Source organism: Bactrocera oleae, chromosome 3 (genome assembly GCF_042242935.1).
Source record: "Bactrocera oleae isolate idBacOlea1 chromosome 3, idBacOlea1, whole genome shotgun sequence".
NCBI lineage: Eukaryota > Metazoa > Arthropoda > Insecta > Diptera > Tephritidae > Bactrocera > Bactrocera oleae.
In genome coordinates, this window is record NC_091537.1 from 78,039,515 (window position 1) to 78,048,156 (window position 8,642).

Here is an 8,642-nt window from a genome sequence, read left to right on the forward strand (position 1 = left end):
CATTTAGAACTCGGTGCATGAAAAAATGTCCGCTCCAGAAAGGTGTCTGTTAGGACAGGTTTCCCTGTATAGGCATACACACACGCATACATGCTGTTAACATACTTTGTACAGCGATGGAATGAATACATCAGTAATCTGTTTTTCATTCATGCATAAATATGTACATACATATACATATACTATGTAGATACAGTATACCCACCAACAAAACTATCAACCGCATTCGTTCAACAGCGTTTAGCGCAGCAAGAAATTTCCAATTCCACTGAAATGTTCGTTCCGCTATTCTATTAATATAGTTTTGCTGTGTAATTCTCAGCCACCTTAAAGAAATTGTAGTTCAAGAAATTAGTTGTGTGCGGATCAAAGCATACTTACCTGGCGTAGAGGTTACCGTGATCATGAAGGCGGTTCCTCCGGAGCGAGGCTTGGCCATTGCACCTCGGCTGAGTTGACCTTCGCGATTATTCCTAATGCGAATAACTCGTGCGTGTAATTTTTGGTAGCCGGGAATGGCGTTCGCGCCGTCCCGACATGGTTTAATAAATGCACAACATGTTATAAGAAAGTAGAGAAAATTTTTCGCCAACTGTGAGCCGTACGTTCTATTGAAACCAACATGCCTTGCGCATAACAAAAAAACACCGTTTATAATTAATTATAAATATTTTAACTTTTTGTTATATTATTATATATGAAATTATATAATACTATGTTGATATAAGTAAATATGCGGTATATTTTAAAGCATTTTAATTACTTATTAATAGACAAACTGAAAATTCAATTTAACTATGAGTGGACGGGAAGAAATAGTTATTGTAAAAGAATTTGAGTCATAATAATTCATTTGACCAAAAATAATTCATTTAAAGCAAAATTTATCGTTGTAGAAATAATAATAAAAAAAATCAAGAAATCGATTGAGCCAATATTTTCTCTAATTTAAGTAAACATTTATTTAATCACAAATTTTATTTATTGTACATTTTATATTTCAGCATTTAGCGATAAAAATATGTACAATATTTCATTAACAGCTCTTTACATTAAATTTTACCATATTACAATATTATATAGTTCTAAGTTTATTTTTTGAATATATAGAGACTATTTAAATAAAATATTTGTTGACGTTGCGATATTTTTATAGCATAAAATAGGGTAGGTATACCCGGTAGCTGCCTCTGTGTTTCAGCATGCAGCGATAAAAATATGTAAAATATTTTATTAACAACTCTTTATATAAATAAATTACCATATTGTTATATAGTTTTAAGTTTTGTTTTTAAATCTATAGTCTTCTTAAATAAATTATTTGTTGAAATTACAATATCTTTTAGTATAAAATAGTAGATGTTTCTTTCTTAAAAAGTTATTTAAAATTAGCTTACGCAACACTATTACACAATGCTCAATAGCAATACTGGCAACAAATTTGAATTTATTAACAACTACTTGTGAAATGGACGGAGCTGCCAAGGCTCGTTACGCCTTTACAAATTTCCGGGAGTGCGGGAAATTCCCAGCTGAGTAAAGTATTTTCATTTTTATTATATTTGAGGAACACTCATATTCTTCACCTTTAGGAAATTTGAACAATGGGGCGATTTTGTATCATTTACAACGTAATTAATGCTTAATTGCACCTTACATTTTTCTGTGGTGAATATTTATTAATTTACCACAGTTAAAAAAGAGGCATAAATATATATCTTAATTATTCTGGAATTTGCCAATAATAGTCGCTCTTTTAAGAATATATGTATATTAAAATAAACTGATTTTATTTTGAAAAAATACAAAAGTTTTACATATAATCAATATTTTAACTAGTTTTTTTTTATTCCCCTCATTTTCAGTTTGTACTCACATTCCAAAGACAGCTGTTAAAATTCATGACATTCTCATCATGGTTGTAGAGACATCCCATGATGCAAAACACAGTGGGCGTCCAAATCAGGCTGTAACACCAGAAAACTTAAAAAAAATCCACAAAATCGTTCTGAATGATCGGAAGTGACATCGTATGGGTTTCAAAAAAAAGTGTTGGCTTTATATTGCATGAGCAATTTGTCCATGAGAAAGCTCTGTTCAAAGTAGGTGCCGCGTTTGCTGACTGTTAATCAAAAACAGCAACGTGTTGATGATTCTAAGCAGTGGTTTGGCTATATTTAAACATAACAAACCGGAATTTTTTTGTTTTGTTCCCAGCGACTATTGGTTGTTCGCAGACCTCAAAAAATTGCTCGCGGGTAAGAAATTTGGCTCAGATGAAAAGATTAACACTGAAACCTAGACCTGTTTTGAGGCAGAAGACAAATCGTTCTACAAAAATATTATTGAAATGTTAGAGCGGTGCTGGAATAATTGTGTTGCTCTTGATGGAGATTACATTGAAGAATAAAGCTTATTTTGAACAAAAAAATCGCCTCACAAAGACCCGGTCATTTTCAGCCCATATGTTAAGTTTACCCAGAAAAAAACGTCGGATATACCAACTGCTGGATCGATTTAGTCATTTCCGTCGCTCTGTTTGTCCGTCTGTTTGCATACACGCCAATTCTAGTCCCTCAGTTTTTGAGATATCGATCTCGAAAATGTCCTTTTCTACTCAAAAATTGCTCATTTGTACGAATCGATATCGGACAACTATAGCAAGAGCTGCCATACAAACTTACTGATTTAAATTTGAATAAAGATCTCTTATACCCTTTTATTCATTGAAAAATGTAAATATGAAGAGTATTATAGCTTCGGTAAGGCTGAAGCTAACAGTTTTTCTTCTTTTTATTAACTACAAACAATTCCTGTTATGTAATTTTATTGGAAAATTTGAAGGAATGGAAGATGGCGATAAAATTGCTTCCGTTCCATAGCATTCTTTTAGTCTGACTTCCAGTCGTTTTTCCAGGTTCTGAGACCAAAATAACGATTATTTTTTATTTTTGCCTATTTCGAATGTACTTACATATAATACATACATATGTACATAAGAATGTATATTAGAGGATATTCTGCTTTCTGAGTCGGTGAGGAAAAGCGGATGGACCAATCGACTTAAAATTTTCACACGAACTTCTTAAATATACATATTTTCCGGGTAATAATCAAAGAAATAGGATTTTTCTTAATACTTTCGATTTTGTAAGCCACAAAACAACAAAGTGTACAATTTTTCACAAAATTTAATTTTTTTTCTTTGGGTAGCTACTAAACACACAAAATTGTGACTATTCCTTCGATCATTACTTGTATTCATAATTGTAATAATAAATTTTTTTTCGTCATCATCACTAGACCACTTTATTTGGAAGTTCTCCTTTAGATCGGCTACTGGATCAAAGGAATCCAAAATTTTTCATTTTGTGTTACCTTCACAGTTACATTTTATTATTTATATGTATACTATAATGTTATTGTTTTGTATACATATGTATGTATGTACACATATTTATTCCATAAAATTATTATTAAAAAAAAACTAACAGAAAACGAGTTTTTTCTGACTTTAAGTGCATATAACCGCTAAATCTGGCTTCCGGCCACTTTTCCGGGTTTTCAGACAATTAGATAATGCCCGCTGGAAAAATAAATACTTATATGTACATACCTTTCAACTATGATTAGGTAAACGCCGAAACTGATGAGACACTTTTTTAACACAAAAGATAAATTGAAACACAGATACATATGTATGTACATATGTAAGTACGTAGGTAAGTAAGTACATAAAAACGTATTGAAAAGTGGGAAGGTCACTCTATAATGCTTTTTGATAATAAAATCGACTTTTGGTAAAAAAAATGTTCTTCTTTAAAACAATACAAACTTTTTAGTCTGTTGCTGTTATAGAATTTGTATATAATTATTAATACTTCACATATCATATACATATATCAACTTTCCATGCTCTTATGCTATCGTCTGCTTAGTACACTGTACTCACGCGAGTGTTAAACTGTTGTTGCTTCAGGTATTCCACTATGGCAATGCTCAGCTAACAAAAACAACGTATTGAGTACACTGTACACACATCCATACGTACAAATTGTGTATTTATTTGGCTAGGTTTCATAGCACAACAAGTGTGTTGCCGATGTCTTTTGTTGAGTATCATTTAGCGCTATAATTCACAACCACTTCATGTTGGCGAGTATACTAAAGCAAATGTATAGGTTGTAATAGTTACTCTGGCTTCTCTTCAGTTGTCGAATAAATCTTTCGCCTTTTACTAAAGATTTCCGTGGAGAGGAGCACTCTAATGAGTCTAAAATAAATTTTTGAAAGGTTTGCGACTCTATGGTTGCGAACCGATTATGAATGAATTCAAGTGTAAAAGAAAATAATACAATTTTGTAGTGGGGATGGTACATTTTATGTCCCACATTCTACAAAGTTACATTTCGATTATAATAAGTCAATAGTTTTTATGTTAATTAATTCACATAAATTTATTTATAATATCGCAAAGCCATGAATTTATAAAATAATAAGCGCAGAATTAATTAAGAACATTGTTTACACTCAGAAAGAAACGTCGAAGACCCTATAAAATATACACATAAATGATCAGCATGAGCTGAGTTGAAATTTAGTCCGTCTGGTATGTATGCAAATTCTAGTCCCTCACTTTTTAAGCCATCGATCTGAAATTTTGCAAAATGTCCTTTTCTCACTAAGAAAAGCAGCTCATTTGTCGGAGCGGTCGATATCGAACCACTATAGCATATAGTTGCCATACAAACTGAACAATAGGAAGCAAGTCTATGTATGGGAAGCTTTTTTATTTGATGTAATATCTTCACAAAATTTGGCATGAGTTATTTTCTAAGGCAATAGTGCAATCTCCAAAGAAATTGTTTAGATCGGATGACTATAGCATATAGCTGTCATACAAACTGAACGATCGGAATCAAGTGCCTGCATGGAAACATTTTTTATTTGACGAGACATCTTCACGAAATTAGATCGGAATCAAGTTATTGTAAGGAACCTTTGTAGCTGTGAAGGGTATTATAGTTTCGGTGCAACCGACGTTAACGTTTTTTCTTGTTTTAATTTATGAACGATGTACAAATAGGTTAGGTCAAATACTGTATTTTAGGTATAATGTAAAGGCCAATTAACTGAAAATTACTGTTCATAAATCGTTTATGTTTAATAATGTAGTTATCTAAATTACTGAAAATTTTTTTTAAATTATTATGTCAGCATAAATCATAATTCTCATATTACTATACAGCAGGAACTGTAACACACTTACTGAAGATAAAAAGGCGGTTTTTGGGAATGTAAAAAAAAAACTGTATCAGATGTTTTAAAATTTTAAGGGGGTATATTTAAACATATATTATATTAATAATCCATACATAATAAAATTTTTGAAAGAAAAAGACATTTTTGAGTTCACGCGAGCTCCAACTACGCTGGGGTTGACCAGCATTTGTAATAAATATAATGAAAAATTAAAAAAAAATTTTGTGAAAATAAAAAAAATATTTTAATAAAAATTTAAAAAAAAGAATCAGGGTTGATGTGGAATCCAAGACAGATTTGCGTAGTTGTCAGAATTGCAAACCAATTTTGATTTTCAATAGTGTCACAGAATTTGATTGAATTTTCGTCTTTTCGAACATATGCCAAACCAATATTCGTATCAGCTGTTTACTAGTGTGACAAATGAACAAATTTTGAACAATGAGTTCCGCTATTTTAGTTTTTATTTTATTAGAAAAAAAAAGCAACGAAAAATTTAAAAGGAAGATATTAAAAGATCACAGTATTCCTCTGGATGCACCAGGGGAGTCACATGTGAAATTTGGCTTGCATTTACTTGTATGTTTGCATACATGCTTACATTACAGATGTACAACACATTATCGACTGAAATGCATCTTTATTCAGTTGGGTGTTAAATTACGTTTATCACGTTTTGTAAATCCTCTTAAAATATCTGGACAACAATATAAATTATTTTCTTAATATACATATTAAATCTATCAGCGAATATCCTCCTGCTTTGTTTCTGATAACAAAACTGATAAAATTGGTTTCCGTCACACCCAAAACCGTTACAATTTCTGTTTCGAACGTCAAGCCAATAATATCTGAATTCATGACACCCACTACATTTTTTTATGGGTTTCAATCCTGATTCCGACAACTATCAGAGTCTACAACACCCCTGACTTACTGAAAATTAAAATAAAAATTAAATTAAAAAAAATTTAATGAAAATTAAAATAAAATTTTTAAAAATCAAAAAAAAATTTTATGACAATTAAAAAAAATTTAATAAAAATTTAAAAAAAAATTTATGAAAATTGTAAAAAAAATTTATGAAACACACAAAAAAATATGTAATAATAATAATAAAGACATAAATAGCGTAAATAAAAAAAAATAGAATAAATTAAAAAAAAAAATTAATTAAAAAAAAATTGTATGACATTAAAAAAAATTAAATAAAAATTAAAAAAAAAATGTATGAACATTGTAAAAATTTTATGAAAATACAAAAAAATATGTAATAATAAAGACATAAATAGCGTTAACGAATCAAAAACGGTATTTTGGTTGTTTGATTTTTGAACTTTTTTCAGTTTTTATTTATTTTTTTGGTTTTTTTCATGAGATTTTTAATCTTTTTATTTATTTATTTTCTTTTTGTTGTTTTTTTTATAATTTTTAATTTTTTTTTTGCACATTTTATATTTTTTAAGTTCACAACGTTTAAGCTTATGAAAATAGTTGCTTGTACATATTTTTTGAATGATTAATTACATAATTGAATTATTCTTTTGATTAAGCTTGAAATAAGGTGGCACTGAATATTGTTAAAAACAGCAGGGTTGTAATTTCAATATTTAGTGTTTTTATTATTCCTTATTATTAATTTGTTGTTTTATTATTTATTTTTTACTTAAAATTTTTTTCTTTGATTTCAAAAAATTAAAAATAACTAATTTGTGGTAAAAAGTTAAATTTTGATGAACCATAATCAAAAAAAAATGCATTCGTTTTCGCCCTGCTGCTGATACACGTTTGAATCTACCTCAGTTTAAATTAAAATATATTTGGAACTACAAGTGTTGGTTTAAATCGCACTTTTGTCGCAAAAATTTGGGTTGACTATTGAATTTGTGTTATTATTATTTTTTTATTGCACAACAGTTATTAATGTTATTTTGTTTTGAAAATTTTGTTCATTTTGATTGTAAGTGTAGTCATCTAAATTAAACATTATTTAATGTCAGCTAAAAAATCGCAATATTTAATCAAACCAAAAAAAAAAAAATTTTAATATTTTATTTTTTAAATTAATATTTTAAAATTAAAAACTAAATTTCATAAAAAATGACTTGAAATTTACAAATTTTATTCGAAATAAAGATTTGTGAAAAATTAATTTTTACTAAAATTGTTCACGGTTCAAAACCAGTTCACGGCCCCGATTTTTTTTTTATATTTGAAAAGAGGTGTTTGACTGCACTGACAAAAATATTTTTACTTCTTAAATACTGCTTTAAATATATATATATATATATATATATATTTTTTAAATAAAAAAATTTATTACATATTTATATATTTTTTTAAAACGCAAAAACATCTGCTAATATTTAATTTCACTGACTTCTTTGTTGCGCCAATAAGGAATGTGTATTTAATTAACAAAAAAATTTATAGTTTCTATATTTTATTGTTATTAATTTGTTGCAATTTCATAATTAATTATTTTGGTCATGGCCTATGGAATCATTTCTTATTTTTAACTTTACATACATTTCTATATTAAAGATATATGTATAATATTATTACAACAATATTTTCAATCTATTGTGCTTGTTTTTTATTATTAAAATTATTATAATATTAATTTAGAAAATTTAAAAATATATTAAAATTAGCAATAAACTGTATTTTTATTATTTTTATTTTCATATTCAGTTGCCAGTTTGTACATTAAAAAAAGTTAATTACACAAAAAAAATGTTTTTTAAAAAAAATGATTAAAAAAATAATTTAAAAAAAAATTATTAAAAAAATAATTTAAAAAAAAATTATTAAAAAAATAATTTAAAAAAAAATTATCAAAAAAAATGATTGAAAAAAAATTATTAAAAAAAATAAATTTTAAAAAATTGTAATTGGAAATTAAACAATATTTATATTTTTGTAATTTAATATTATTATACGAATTAGCAAATTATTAAAAAAAAATATTTTAAAAATTTGAATTGAAATTTTAATTGAAACTTTATTTTTTGTTTATAAAGAATATAACAATATTGGTTAAAAAATTAACAAAAAAATATGCAAAACATTTTAATTGAAGATTAAAGAAAAACTTTCTTTTTTCATTGCTATAATTATACGAATTTGATTTATACGAATTATTAGATTAGATTATTACAATTTTTTTTTTGCTAATTGCGTTATTTCAAAATGTAAAGTTAAATATACTACAAAATGTTTAAGTGTATTTTTATTTCATTCCTAATGTTGAGAAAAGTGCAAGTTGCATAAAAAAATATTTCTCATCTATTTATGACATACAATTTTTTACTATTTTAATGTGATTCTCTGCGAAAAGATATTTTATTACAAATAAATTTAATTAAAATTTTCAGAAA

At 27.2% G+C, this 8,642-nt stretch overlaps 2 non-coding genes across 2 annotated transcripts; both read left to right on the top strand.

The window, feature by feature from the left end:
- The first annotated feature begins 373 nt into the window (after positions 1–373).
- On the top strand, positions 374–537 carry LOC118683538 (U1 spliceosomal RNA). Its single transcript, XR_004979388.2, has one exon. It is a non-coding gene; the product is annotated as a U1 spliceosomal RNA (small nuclear RNA).
- Positions 538–4,191: 3,654 nt separating this feature from the next.
- LOC118683541 (U5 spliceosomal RNA) lies at positions 4,192–4,305 on the top strand. Its single transcript, XR_004979391.1, has one exon. It is a non-coding gene; the product is annotated as a U5 spliceosomal RNA (small nuclear RNA).
- The last annotated feature ends 4,337 nt before the right edge of the window (positions 4,306–8,642 follow it).